This window comes from Calidris pugnax, unplaced genomic scaffold (assembly GCF_001431845.1).
Source record: "Calidris pugnax isolate Ruff unplaced genomic scaffold, ASM143184v1 scaffold45, whole genome shotgun sequence".
In the NCBI taxonomy this organism is placed as follows: Eukaryota; Metazoa; Chordata; class Aves; order Charadriiformes; family Scolopacidae; genus Calidris; species Calidris pugnax.
In genome coordinates this window covers 116,555-130,586 of record NW_015090764.1, presented here as the reverse complement: position 1 = coordinate 130,586, position 14,032 = coordinate 116,555, and the positions used below count along the sequence as shown (strand labels likewise).

Below are 14,032 nucleotides of genomic sequence, written 5' to 3'. Positions count from 1 at the left end.
AAATATCCCTACAACCTGCACAGCATTAAAATAGATCAAGTACACTTACTGCGCCCGGGCTTGATTTACTACAGTCTAAACAGCTTTTTACTTCTCAAGAATGTGAAGAACTTCACGTGTGTGGAGGCTTTTTCAGCTCTAGCTCTGGTTAGATGGCTCGTTGCATCGTAACAGGGAACAGCAATCCAAGTGCAGAAAAACTAGGTCCATTTCAAATCAGATTAAGGCAAAAATTAGCAAGTGAGGAAAACTTGGATACACGCGAGGTCTGTTTTCCATTGAGGTGTTCTAATCTCTACCTAAAAGGCCGGGGGACTTTTTTATTCTGTTTTTCTTTAAGGTAGATGTCCAAATTTAATATTGGCACAAGCAAGCGTAGTTCCACCGAGTCCAAGAGCACTTATGCCAGCACTGAGTTTGGACTTCACTCTAAATAGAACAAATATTTGTATCAGTTTGCTGAGTATGTGAGTAATAAGAATATTTGCCAAAATTTAAACAAGCTAAACTTAAGTCATGCCAAAAGCCCCACCATTCAATTTGGTATCATTGGCAGCTCACAGGCTCAAGAGAGGCCTAAGTCTGGAAGAGCTGGGGTGTTTTTGGCAAACACTAATTTTTTTTTTCTCTCTCTCCACATTTTGGAAAATTTGTGCCTCTCTGTATTAATTTATGATGTCATTAAATAATTCTTTTTGCAGCTTGTACAGAAAGAATGTTTCTTTTGAAGATGAGAACTCCCCTGAGGATGGTTATAGTGAAAAATTCCAGCAGGAGGAAAAAAACCCCTCCTCTCTCCTTGGCCACTCACGTTTCTGCAGTGGTGTTTGAACAGCAAAAAATTTACAATATTTTAATTTAAGAACCTGCTCCAAGGAGGTGCCATGTGCTTTACTGTGACAAGAGGCAGCCTAAATTCTATGTGACTTGAGGGCTTTTATTGCTGTGATAGTAGACTGGAAGAGAAATCGTGAGTCCGTGACTTGCTAGTGGAGAGAATACGGTTTGGAAATTATTTCCTTTCCACAAAAGCACAGGATCGATATTAAAAATGAAAGAGAAGAAAATATTGGGAACAGTACAACAAAAGCAAAAAACCTTGTCCAACATGAACTATTTTAATGTGAAAACACTGTCACGAGAGAAACCGCCCTTCAGGCTCTGCCTATAAAACAGTCACTGTAGGCACTGGCGTGTGGATGGCAGCGTCACGCTAGGATTCCCAGTCCTAGCACCAGTTTAGACCAGCCTGTGTTGTAGTTAAACCCAAGTGAAGTTTAAAATTACATTTGGCACGGGCAGCTCAACCCTGTTGAGAATCTCCTTGGGTAATGGCAAGGGAAGTCAATCCCCTTGGAGCTTCATGCCCTGGTGCTGGTGGTTACGGACCAAGCCCACGGGTCAGAAGGACCATTATTCCACCCAAGACCAGCAAACGTACCTTTCTGATGATTTTTGAGAATGACTTTTCAAATGTCAAGGTGGATTTACGCAGGGTGTGCAGCAAGGCACCTCCGGCCCGAAAATTGCACTCCTGACCCTGAGTCTCCATTTACAACTGGGCCCTGAGAGAAGGAAATAAAAAAGTATATTAATTACTGTGAAGTGCTGATAACAGTAGTTCAAGTAAAATCAGGATAATTTTCATTTCTGTTAATTAGAAACTTGTTTAACAAAAGAAAAGCAAAACCCTCTGGAATGAAAATGGGAGGAATGGCCACAACAGGCCAAAAGGCTCTTGGTCCACAGAAAAATACCGCTGGGTAAGAGATCTGAATGAGTGTTCTGCAAATGCCAACATCTTTCATTTGTTTCTGTTGTTGCTGTTTTCCTTAGTTTTCAGCAAATACAAATTTTTGTCTTCCAGCCATACGTCATTACAGTTTTGATGATTATTTTCACTGGGGTTGTATTTACAAACTGGAGGAAGCTGTTGGGTTTGTTTTTTTTTTTTTAAGAAAGAGAATTCTGTGGAATGTTGGCACCGTCTACTTGGACACCAATGATTTGAACAATTCTGAAAGACAAAATTTGACAAATGTAGCTTCTAGTTGGGAGGTTTACACTGATAGCAGGAAACTGGGCCAAATTTGTGTACTAAGCCTTAGCCACTGCCAGCAGGAATGGATGCATCCTCTAACAAGTATTTACTAGAGAACAACATGTGCAGAGAACAATATGTGCAAAAACTATTATTTCTCCTTAACAGCCTCTATCTTACGTAAGGCAGACAGCAATGCGTGCTGGAGTTCAGCGTTCAGCAGAGATGAAAAAGAATATTTTTATATTTTCGTGCCAAAATCACAAGGCTCAGTCCTATTCCTGTTGAAGTCAATAGGAAAACTTTTATAGACTTCAGTACAGCAAGCCCAGCCCTCTAATCTTTTCACCAAGCCCAGCTCTCAGCCTTGGCTGCGCAGTGTACAGTTTAGGTAAGGAGCAGAGAGCGTTTGAGTTTGATGGATGACACAGCCACACTCTGCAAATTTTTGGTTTACTCTTGCCCAGTGCATCTGAAGAGCTACCGAGAGGAGAATAAAATTGTGTTGTAGTTAATATCAGTTGTGAATCCGCAAATGGATAACTCAAAACATAAGAAGAATAAGACTCAAACCATTGATTATTCCCACTAAATCCAAGCACTCGTTTTAGCCTGAAACTTTAGAGCAGATTGCCCTGGACATGAGGAATCAATCATGAGACATCCTGCAAAGGTGATGAACTCACTTTGTGCATCAGAAGTAATATGAAACAGTCAGCGTGCAATGGATACCTAGTGAAAGCAAAGGTGATGGCTACTGAGCAGGACAAAAATAGAAGCAGGAATAGGTAATCAATTCAATTTAAAGTAAAAAATAAAAGTAGCCACAATGTCTCACACAGTCAGACATCTTTGGGTAACGGTTTGGTCTACGACTTAATTATGAGAACACCAAAGGTGACCAAGAGGAGAAACACACCAAAGATTTTAGCCATGTAAAAATCCTGCTTTAAATGAATCTGCATTCTTCCTTCCCATCCTTCTTAAGACACAACCAGTTCAAAGCTTAGATAGTTTTCCCCCTCCCTCGCCCTTTCCCTCCCACCATTTATCATTATGAAGGCAAGTAGACAGGTTAGAGGCAGGAAAAGCTTCCACTGGGATTTCTGTCCAGTATCACCGAGAAAGACTAGATTTACACTCAGCGCCAGAGCCGAGTACACGCCTGTTACCTAAAGCTTTGGGCGACCTGCAGTTTTTCTACATTTCTTCATCAGTAACATGTAAAGAGAAAGGGGTTTTAGAACCCTCTTTGTGTAAACACTGCCCAGGCACTTCAAGACTGGAAGGTGTCAACGCAAGTTGGCTGTGTGCTTGAAAAAGGGAAAATCTCATAGTTCTACATCTAAAGGATATTTAGAGTGAGGTGAGTGAGGGTGGGAATTCTGATGGCTCCATGGATCCATTGACCATCCTCCCTGGTGTCATACAAAAACTCGGGAGCAGCAGAGACATTAAGAAAGAGAAAAACCCCAAAGTTCTGAGAACCCAGGGGAGGGGAGGACTGATCCTGCACATCCCATGCAAGGGCATGTCCCACCAAAGGACAACACCATGGTCACCGTGTTCATGCTCATCCTGAAAAATGCTAAGCTGAGCTGCCACCCAAAGAAGCCACTACCAAGTCCTCAGGTAGACCAGCTACTACTGCAAATCAGCACACGTGAAGCTAAAAATCCATCCTTGCATTCCTCTTAGCTGTGGTTTCAAAGGAGAAAACAGCTACAACACACTAAGAACTCCAGAGAAATTCAGATTTACAAATGCTAATACACTTTGCAGTGATTCAATCTACAGCCATTAGTGAACTACTTACTTTTTGCTTTGCTTCTGTCATGCCTAACACGAAAAAAATATTCACTCACCTCTGAGAAGTAGTAAATTAGGTTGCTTGAAAATCAGTTTGCATCCTACAAACAGGAAAAGAGAGAGAAGCAGGAAGTCAGTAGCGAGGAACTAAATACAAGGGAAAGGTGAACAGGAAAATTAAAAAGAGGAGAGAAAGGAAATAAATAAATATAAAAACTCCTGTTGCCAAAGAGCAAAAGCAATTGGCAACATGCAAAGGAGCTGCCTGAGGATCTGGCTGTCTCTGGTGAAGGCACCCACTTGTGCTTACGTGCAAGTGACCCGAGTGCAGTCACACGCGGTGCCTAAGGTGAGGTTCCCAGTCCAGTATCACTGAGACTGGGAGCCCAGTTTACTGCACTCATGTACTGGAAGGTTTACCAGAACTGGGTGAGACTATGGATTGTTTACCCCGAGACAGCACTTAGTGTGGAGTGAACAACTTTACTGTTACAGAGGGAGGTTTAGGCTGTTCTCCACGTTTACTTGTTTCAACCATCTCTGTTCTCATAATACGTAAAGAACTGTGGATAACACCCCTATGGATAACAACACCCCTATGGATAACACCCCTATGGATAACACCCCTATGTGCTTTTCATAGCTTGAAAAATAAGTCTCTGAAAATGTGCAAGATAAGACAGACTAAACATCCCCTTCCTCCTGGGATCTCTTATTACTTCTTCAGTAAAGTTTCAATTTTACAGGTATGTGGGCCAGTCCTGATCATCACAAAAGCTAATAAAAAAACCCCTATTAATTTCAAAATGACAGGGTGTTCTCCAACCACGTATACAGTATGACCCTTTTTCTGACAGGCTAATATAGAATAATTCCTTACTTGGCTCCAACACTACGCTCAGATGTTTCCTTGGAAATATTTTGTTCCTTTCTGTTGTTTCTTACTGCAGATTGAGGTTCTTTGTGTGGCAGTGGTTCCTTGAATTGGTTTTCCACAGTCTAACTTCTTTTGTGTCCTTCCCAGTTTTCCTTTCCATAGATCCCGAAGTGCGCCATTTCAGTGAATCATGCTTTCTTCTAATAAAATATTACCCGAGTTCAATGCCAAAGCCCAGATTTCTATAAAAGAGATTCAGAATGAGCAATAAGTACAGCAAAAATAATTTTTTGTTGTTCAGTGGTTTTCCCCCTCCCCTCATTTTTGGGAGTCAGAGACTCCTTGGAAGACCAGTAGCATTAGAGGAACTGAGCAACTCATTGCAGCTGTAATATTTTATATTTTTAGCCTCATTTAAGAGCTACCTTTTCTGCTGAAGTCCGTTAGCCACGTTGACTAGGTATTGCTGTCTTCCTTATGCTCCTGGGCAGGGCCATCAAGAGCCAGTTCGGTTCCTGGGTCAACAAAATCTCTGTCCTCTTATTACTCTGACCTTTCCCACCCCTGGTTCCTAAAGCATCCTGACAGGGAGCCCAGAGGCAGCTGCAAGGGGTCAGAGCAGAGGGGAAGGAGCCGGGGGCCTCCAGGGTAAAAAGACTTTTCCTGAACCCTCCAGCTCCTTGGGAAATCCCTCTGGTTATTCCTCACCCCTTCTTGGCAAGGAGACCCAGCACCCAGTAAAGCCTTGACTAAATCCTCGGGATGGTTACGAGGCAGCGTGGAGAGCCTGGAATTAGGGCTACGATTACTGGCTGTGAATAACCATTACCCCAAAAATTCAGTAGAAGGATAAAATTCTCTATAACTTCCCAACAGTGACACAAAGAAGAGTTGCTGTGTAGGGCCCATCATGACAGCAAAATTAACCAGCTTCGAATCCTTTGCTGCCTCAAGGGGCAACATCTTCAGACCTTCAGGGTATCAAGGTCCTTCGTGTGTTGGTACAACGCCTCACACAGAAGAACAACTGGGAATTGCCAATATAAAGTGATAATAATGGCTGTCCACACATTTCGTTTAATAGGGTACATTCTTTTTTGTAATATTACTGAAATAGATATGAAATCAAAACTGTTCTTTTACTTACTGCTAACAACAGCCAGTCACACTGTCCTCGGTAGCCACATATCAAAACATTCAAGAAATATTTTTACATTACTTGCTCTATGGTAAAAGACCACACTATAAACGAGACTTTTGGAGATGTTACCTAAATTAGTCTCATTCAAATTCCTTTGTGATATTTAATCCTAATAATAAAAGTTAGAGTGCTTTTGCCTTTCCATCAGAAACCGGTCTTATATGTTTTGCTAGTCCCACTCTATACTGGCAACGTGGTGTCGTGGTGTATAATTTCATAGACAGAAAGACACTCCACTACCATAGCTCTCATTATTAAACAATATATTTTAATTGTCACCACCTTTCTCGTATAGACATGGGCCAAATCTATCCTTATTGGCTTCAGCTGAGCTACTCAAGGGATGAATTTGGCTCAATATATATAAAAATACAGCAAGTCGAGTAATAAAAAGAAATGTTTGGGTTTCTTTTTTTATAGCAGTCAATGTTTTTTGCCATAAGAACACACATGCCTGGCCAGTAAAACCCCATGATAAAGGACAAAAGTGTTTAAGACTTCATATGCAGAATAGCCCATGGTGTTTAATTACAATAGCAAAAGATGCCATGTTATAAAAGCATTTCTTACCTGGAGAAGGGATCCATGCTCTCCAATGAAGCTTAATTACCCAAGACATGCTGAGCTTTTCCCTCCTGGCAATAACCTCTAACACCAATAACTCTGCTATTTCTTTTGACATCTGAATGGCTGAATATTGTTAATTTTTGTTCTAATTTCCTTATTTGGATTAGAGCCTTCCAGCGTTTAACTTCCGATGAAAAGTTTTGAACATTATAAGAGCTTCATTCCTGGGACATTCCTCTTTCTTTCTTCCACTTTTCCCCTGGTGGAATTGTGCTCTGGCCCTCCTGCTCCCCCATCTCTTTACACCTTTTCCCAGCAGACTTGGCTCCAGATGTGACTTTATGCCTTTTCCCTCTTGTCGATTCTTTCCTGCTCCACTAGAAAGGCTTCAGCTTCATCTCAGGCTCAGAAGATCCACGTTTCTGCAGCGTGAATTTACTTTAGACATTAAAGAAAATGCCTTGCCTGAGCATAAGTCCCAGGCACTCCTGAGTCACTGGTTTTACAGCTCTCACACACACAGGGCACACAGCAGTAACTCTGAGCCACGCAGCTTACGGGGGGTCATTCTTTTACTTGTGCAAAAAACCCCATCCAACTGATATTATTTTAGGGAACCCGAGTCTTCATTATTTATTAAGTTATATTAGATTTATAGCTCAGCTTTGCGTTGAACTTTTATTAATTCATAAAGAGAAGATTCAATTTTTACATAGAAAAACCTGCTTTTTTCGAGGTGGGGAGGAAACCTCTCCCCTGGCAAACGCTGTGATATTGAGCCATGATTTAGAATCATCACCTGCGTTATCCTCCTCATCCTCACGCCTGCATCCTCGGGCTTTTGATGAAGTCAATTTCCTGAGTGCATGTGAAAGCCTGTGGCTGCAGCCTGGAACAATCCTACCTCAGTGCTCCCCTTGTGTTGTTGATCCTTTAATTTCCTCCAGCCGACTCCTGCAGGGGACTAGTTCGAAGTTTTATGCTACTCTTTTGGACTAATCATTTACGACTGACTTTTTTAAAAAAAAAAAGAAGAATAAAATCACTTACACGCTGCTACTGCGAGATAGAAGGGTTACTAATTGGGATGTACTTCTAGCCAAATGGCAACACAGGTTTAACAGCAATTCACAGGAACCTAAAAATTTTGCCCAAAGCTTTCTAACCAGACCAGTTCTTTAGAATCTTATCCCGAAATTATGGTTGCAATCCATAAAATACCTCTGCAGTGCAAATTTTCACACCTTGAAAAACCAGGCCAGCAGAAAGTCATATAAAACTGATTAATAGAAGAAATCACGATATCAAGAGCAAGATCTGCCATTTGGACTGGTTATGAAAGTTACACACAGGACTCTCATCATGGGACCCAGTTCTATGTGTTAAAAAAAACAAATTTGAAGAGTATCTGAAATTACAGATCTGAAATAAAGATGCAGGCTGGATTAGAAGTTTAATAATAAGTGCCTTGGGGGCCAGCTGCCGACTAATGACAAAGCAGGAAACAAGATGAAATCCAGAAGGGACATACATTAATTTCTCCAAGATTATTAAAGTTAATACTCAGCAAAATGGAGATCAAAACAGTGATTTTATTATGTAAGAAAAGCAATATTCATTAAACATTACTTTTGAAATAAAATCTACTAAATTCCAACCTAACTTTGAGATGTAATGCTCATCTCTGTGACAACAACCCTGTTGCTTCGTTTTATCACGTTAATTATGTTATCACAGATGCCCATTCTTCCAAATATGTTCTTTTTTTGAGCTGTGCTAATGAGGAATATCATGACAGCAGTCACCCAGGCTTAAATACACAGACGAGAATGGTCAATTATAGTAGGTTTTTTTATATTTGTGTACATTATAGGCAATAAAATTATCCTTGAGGAATTTTGTTATTACATTAAAGGATAAATTTCTACAACAGTTCAATATATTTTACACACCAGCTACCACTACAAAGTATTGCTAAATCTTAAAATCAATACAAGTACATGACTGGAAGCGAAAGCAAAGTCACATTATATTCTCAAGAGCAGAACTGGGTTCTGCTGCTATTTCTGGCTGCATCTGTTAGTCTGGCTCAGCTTCCCTCCTGCAGTGTGGCTAAAAGCTAGGAATTCAACCATTTCACACGCTTGTGATAAAAATCGGAGATTCAATTAAAAAATTATTCTGGCTTGCTAAATGAAATCCATCCAAAACACCCGAGGAAACAGAAAGGAGGAGATAGAAAGTCTGAAGTGATCATTTATATGAATGGTTATGTATGGCAGAAACAGAAAAATCTCAAGCAGCAGCCGATTTATACGCTGCTAATTCCTTCCTTAGACGATCAGACTTAGACTGGTCTGATTTCAGCAGGAAAATCTCTGCATAGAGATCAACACTGGTCTCAAGCATAAGATCCTAATTATTTGAAAGGCATTTGTTTTCATAGCTTTTTTTTTTTTATGTGTCCAAGTCGATGGCATTTTAATGCCTTATTAAATGGTTGTTTTACAGCAGCCCGTCTGTTCAGTCTCTGTGCCCATGTCTGTACTTTGTGCTGCAGGATTTTACCTTTCATGCTGGCCAAAAAATATTTTCCAAATTCCCTATAAAAGTTTTCGATATTTCCTAAGACAAATAGAGTGTTTTTTTTTACATACTCTAAAATGACATTGATATGGTAGATATGACATGTGTGTCTCTCCATTTGCAGTGCGCTTGCAAAAAAGGTGAAGGGTTTTGTTCATTAAAAGGATATGCTCTCTGGCTTGGACCCAACTTTATATGATTTTTTTTTTTTTTTTTAATTACATAAACAAATGGAAATGTTTTCATTTCTGTTTTTCTTTAATTCAGTTAAAATCCCAGCAATAGAAAATATGTGAACACTCCCCTACCATGTTTTTAGCCCAGACGCTGCCACGTGGGGTCTCTAAATGCACAAGAAATAAAAAAAGGGAACCAATTCAAAACCGACCTGAAATAAAATTAAATTGATGAGAAGTTTTTATATCAAATTACTTTGCAGTGCACGCAAGGTAAACAAATATTCAAATGTGAAAAAGAAAGTAGATTTAAAAGTTGTATGTTTACCAGCATTCTGACAACAGTCCCCGTGAAATATTTCTTTTAAACACATGGTGAAGCCCTTGCTTTGTTGGAGTCAAACAGCAGAACCCCCACTGACTTCAGTGGGGCCAGAATTTGTAACCAGGTAGCTCTTTTCCATCCCTCACACACACAGACTGTGCTGCCTCTCCACTTGCCCTGAAGAATAGCTGTATCGGAGTTGGCATTAAATAACAAAGTCATTTACTTATCTGCCTTATTAGTCCTGATGAATACGTGGTGTGGATCAGCAAAAATCTTTTTAAGATAAAGTGTAATCTAAATTGCCTGTTTTCAGTTCTTGAGGGTTCCGTAGCAGTAGGCAATAATGAACAGACGATGGAAGCAGCCAGACCTACAAAAAAAATAGTATTTTAAAAGTACTGTACTTAGGGGAAAAAAGGTTTGCCTTTGTACATAAAGAGCTCTATTCATTAAAAGAAGTTTTTACAAATGTGGTTATTTCAAATAGTCAAAAAGTGTGAAACACACTTAAAATGAGTAAAATTTGTGGGTTTTCCTATGGGTTAAATATGTGCCATACTAATAAAGCTCTCCTCACACCTCTTCCTAACTCCTAGTCTTTGGCCTCATTCTGCAAGATGTTTTGAATTGAGGGAGCTCAGCACTTTGCTGGAATGGACCATTAGCTGTGAAAGTCCCAGCTCTGCAAAGATTTATGGACTTTAAAGGGATCCAGAAGAAATCATCTAAGTCTGACCTTCAGCGCGGCACACACCACAGTGTCCTGCCCCAAGCCCATGAGGACATACATGAGCAAGCTCCATGTGTTTACTGGGCTCCTCACAATTCTACCCCAAGGATCCCACTGAGGGACACAACACTCTGAGGAGCAGCAAGCAGGCAACCATTCTAGCATCATAGAATGGTTTGGGTTGGAAGGGACCTTAAAGACCATCTAATTCAACCCCCCTGCCCTGGGGAGGGACACCTCCTACTACAGCAGGTTGCTCCAAGCCCCGTCCAACCTGGCCTTGGGGCATCCACAGCTTCTCTGGGCAACCTGGGCCAGGCTCTCACCACCCTCACAAGAAAGATGAAATGAGAACAGAAATCTCAAGTGACGGAAGGGACCTTAAAGACCATCTAATTCAACCCCCCTGCCCTGGGGAGGGACACCTCCTACTACAGCAGGTTGCTCCAAGCCCCGTCCAACCTGGCCTTGGGGCATCCACAGCTTCTCTGGGCAACCTGGGCCAGGCTCTCACCACCCTCACAAGAAAGATGAAATGAGAACAGAACTCAAACCTTCTTCCTTACAGCCCCCAGCAGGTCAAATTTTAAAGCACAAATTACTTTGAATCCTGCCAAGGTGTTCATATCTCATGTTGCCCCAGAATCCAAGGCCTCCCAAGTACATACCTACCTGGGGGTCATTGATTCAGAAGCCCCAGTACCAGGCACAAATAACAGCTGGGTCTGTTTTTTAGTGGTAATGTGCTTAGAGGAGCTTGCAGCAGGGCTTCCCACATTCAGAACCAGTTTTCTCATGTTCTCCTTCCCAGCGCTATTTTTTAAATTTACCTGGCACTTACGCTGTATAAAAAACATATCACGAGCTCACACATGAATAAACCACCCCTGCTTCATGTTTCATCCAACGTTCCCCTGCTGCTGTAGGTCAGTATCACACAGTAACCCAGCAGTACCACTGAGTTAGACGCAAGCTCATTCACCAGAAGTTTTACAAGTGATGAAAATCTTTACACAAGTGATTTTCCCGGTGTTTCATCCCTCCTATTGCTTGAAGAAAGCTTCAAATCGCTTTAAAATGAAACAACTGTGTTAAAATCAGATTATCCATCAGCACCCCCTTTCCTATCTGTTGCCATTTCAGTTTCCAGCTGCCTGTGATGGCCAGAAGTTGAGATATCTGTGTTTAACATAAATGGTGTTTAAACCCATGCATTTATTTGCCTGTGCTTCTGTGACTCTGGTATCACACCCTGTTGCTGCCCACGTCCATGAGACACTAGAAATGTAACACGACGGCTCCACCATGGTTCAGGTACAGAAAAATAAGACATTTTGGAAAGCGTGGCTTTAGATACAAAAACTTTAACGCTGATTCTCTGTTTGCTATAGCAAAAATCCCCTCAAAATTTCACAGCACTTGGTCTAATGTAGCAACAAAATTATCCATCTATTACTTAGTTCCCATGCACAGACCCAAGAAACCATAATGATATTTAGATAGATAGGTATAAACACACTTATTTTCCAGCCACATGGTATCATATCAGTCCTTCACTGAGGTACAGATTTTCTTTGCTTCATCTAACAGTAGAGATGGAGAATTTAGTAACAGCATACCTCCTTGGACACTAATATATTAATAAAATTCAGTGTATTGCCGCACACTTATGTCAGGAGAAAATAATGAATGACAGACTCATATGTCTCTTTAATATGCTTGTTTCAAAAAATAAAGTCCATAATTCTGCCCCTAGCAGGAATCCCATCACAGGAGATCACCCATCCCTCCAACTCCTCATCCCAAGAGAACATGGACTTTGAGTAGAACCATTTTGCCAACTGGGCTTTGGGCTACTACTGGGGTTTCTCCAGGGGACCCATCCCTCCTGTTCTGGACTAGGGCAAGGCTGGCACTGAATCTCCAGCATTGTTTTTGGACACACACGCTCTCAAGCCTGTTCCACACCATGGGAACACAACCCTCCTCCTCTCTGCAATCAGGAGGCAACGCGCCCTTCGGAGTCCCTGCCGCCTGCCGAAGATTTGTCCAAACCATATATCCTTTTCCAAAGAAACAGCAGTGAAAATGTTCTATAGATTTAACCACTGTCAGATGTTCTTTGAGCAGAATATTAATTTCTCTCCCGAGAACATAAACTTTTTGTTGTAATAAGCCACCATCCTCTCAAGTCCTTTGATTTCCTCTGTCAATACTGCCCCCAGACCATAAGCGCCAGCATCTGTGTCCAGCCCGAAAGGTGTTTGAAACATGGGGAGCCTAAAATGGGAGCAGTTACATGAGGTGGGTTTTTTTTTTTTTAAAACTGAAAACGTTAAATCACACTATGCTAGCCACTGAGACGGTTTCCTTCTCACCAAACTCACACAGTGGTTTTACAATATTAACAAAGCCACAAATAAACTGCCTGAAATAGTAGCAGCAGTAATCCTTAACCAAACCTGAAACGCTTTACCTGACTGCCATTGTCTGGAGAGCTGGGCAGGATTGTCCTGCCTCCATTTTCCTCTTGTCTGCAAAAACCATTCCCTGGCTGGCTGCGCGCTCATAATTAATTACTTCTGCTCGCAATGATTCACTTGTCTTTGGATTTGATTTCAGGTTGATGACTTTCAGCGTATTACAGACCATTTGTAAATACGTCAGTTCCTGTTCAAATGTTTTCCTTCATACCAAGATATCATCTAGAGGTAATCTGAACCAGGCACGCTGTGCCATACATACCTTTTCCCCATCCCCTAAAAAGCAGCAGGTGCTGAGCCAAAAGACATCTTTTTAAATCACAGGAGGTCTTGTCCTGCTCTGAAAGCTGCTCCCTCCCCCTTCTCCCCTCACTTGGCTCCGCAGAATCCGCTCGGGCCACCATTTGACTTTAATCACAACTGCAAGTGAGGTCAAAAAATTGTTGAAAGCTCACTTATCCCATCCCAGTTCATTTCCTTGATGCCCAGTAGCACTTCTTACCACTTTGCTTTTGCTAAATAGCGAGGTGCGGTGTAATGGGTTGGTTTCCCTCAGAATCAATCTGTGGTAGACCACTGTGTGCAGGCTGCATATTTATTGGATCCAGAGAACTGATTTTTAACTAAACACTGCACCCATATCGTGATGGTGGCACAGCCCTGGTGGCTTTATCCCTGCTAACACAAGCACCAAGAGCAATGGTGACTTCAGTAGAGGCTCACAAGCTCGGTGTAGCCTGGAGGTTCTTCGTGAACCTTTATGACTTGTATTGATCTCTGAGCTGATGTATTTTCAAAGCTGCAGTTACCTGCACTGGCTGGGCTAAAGCTGGAGCAAGTAAACCTACTTACAGCATCATATGATCACTTGAGAACACTCTGCAGCTCTGAATTTAAATTTCTTAGCACAAGAGAAAAGCAACCTCTCCTTCAGATCTAGCAGCTAAGGGTTCTGCAAGGGCTTGGCCCTTAAAATGTGATTTTCATCACCTTACCTTTACTTGGGGAAAAAGATACTGCACCAAGTAGCTGCTGTACTAGTTGAGTGCTGTAACCAGGAAAATCTGCTCACTGCAAATCAGTTATCTACAAATACTGTGCTTCAACCTGGGCCACATAATTAAAGAACATTTCCAGAGATTTAATTTGTAAGGCAATACTTCCAGCATGTATTACTCTATTACTAGCCATAATGAAATCCAAATCCTTCCACAGCTTATCCATCATTTTAGTT

The 14,032-nt window shown here is 41.4% G+C and overlaps 1 long non-coding RNA gene across 1 annotated transcript; it reads right to left on the bottom strand.

Annotated features, from left to right (window-relative positions):
• Nucleotides 1-329: 329 nt before the first annotated feature.
• Nucleotides 330-4,864, bottom strand: LOC106898033. Its single transcript, XR_001413860.1, has 4 exons — nt 4,731-4,864; nt 3,907-3,951; nt 1,442-1,565; nt 330-429 (listed from the first exon to the last, which is right to left on the bottom strand). It is a non-coding gene; the product is annotated as an uncharacterized LOC106898033 (long non-coding RNA).
• Between the last annotated feature and the right edge of the window lie 9,168 nt (nt 4,865-14,032).